Genomic DNA, 726 nt, shown 5'->3' on the forward strand with positions numbered 1-726 from the left:
ATATTCAGCTGCACTCAGTGGACACGCGCAGCTGACGACCCACACAGATGACATCCTAAAATATCCCACATGTCAGAGCAGGGTCCATGTCTGAATAATGCAGAATGCGGCAGAAGCAGGGATTTAATGCGCTTTGACGGCCATGAAAGGACAAACACCCCCTCAGCTCCGATCTTCTGCCCCATTTATTCAGCCACACACGTCTGCCGACCGTTACTAACATTATAAGCGGTCAAAGCTTAATTAAAAATGGTGGGGGGGGGGTGTCAGGTTCAGACCTGTAATTACTGTTAATTCGTCGGGTCGGGTGGGGTTTGGAAATGATGGCTACTGTCTGGGGCCGGGTTGGGTCGGATTTTTTGGACCTGAATGCAACTACACTGTAGTAACATTTTTCTGTTGTTCTTTGTCCTCCCAGACCTCCAACAGCAAGAAGTCTGTAAAGAAGAGGAGGAATCAGAACCTCCCCAGATTAAAGAAGAACGGGAGGAACCAGAACTGCCACAGGTTCAAGAGGACCAGAGGTTACCGGAACCTCCACAGATTAAAGAGGAACAGGACGAACTAGAACCGCCACAGGTTCAAGAGGACCAGGGGTTACCAGAACCTCCACAGATTAAAGAGGAACAGGACGAACCAGAACCGCCACATGTTCAAGAGGACCAGGGGGAACCAGAAACTCCACAGATTAAAGAGGAACAGGAGGAACTCTGCATCAGTCAGGAG

The sequence above is a fragment of the Nematolebias whitei genome, chromosome 9 (assembly GCF_014905685.2).
Source record: "Nematolebias whitei isolate Nwh7 chromosome 9, NemWhi1, whole genome shotgun sequence".
Lineage (NCBI taxonomy): Eukaryota > Metazoa > Chordata > Actinopteri > Cyprinodontiformes > Rivulidae > Nematolebias > Nematolebias whitei.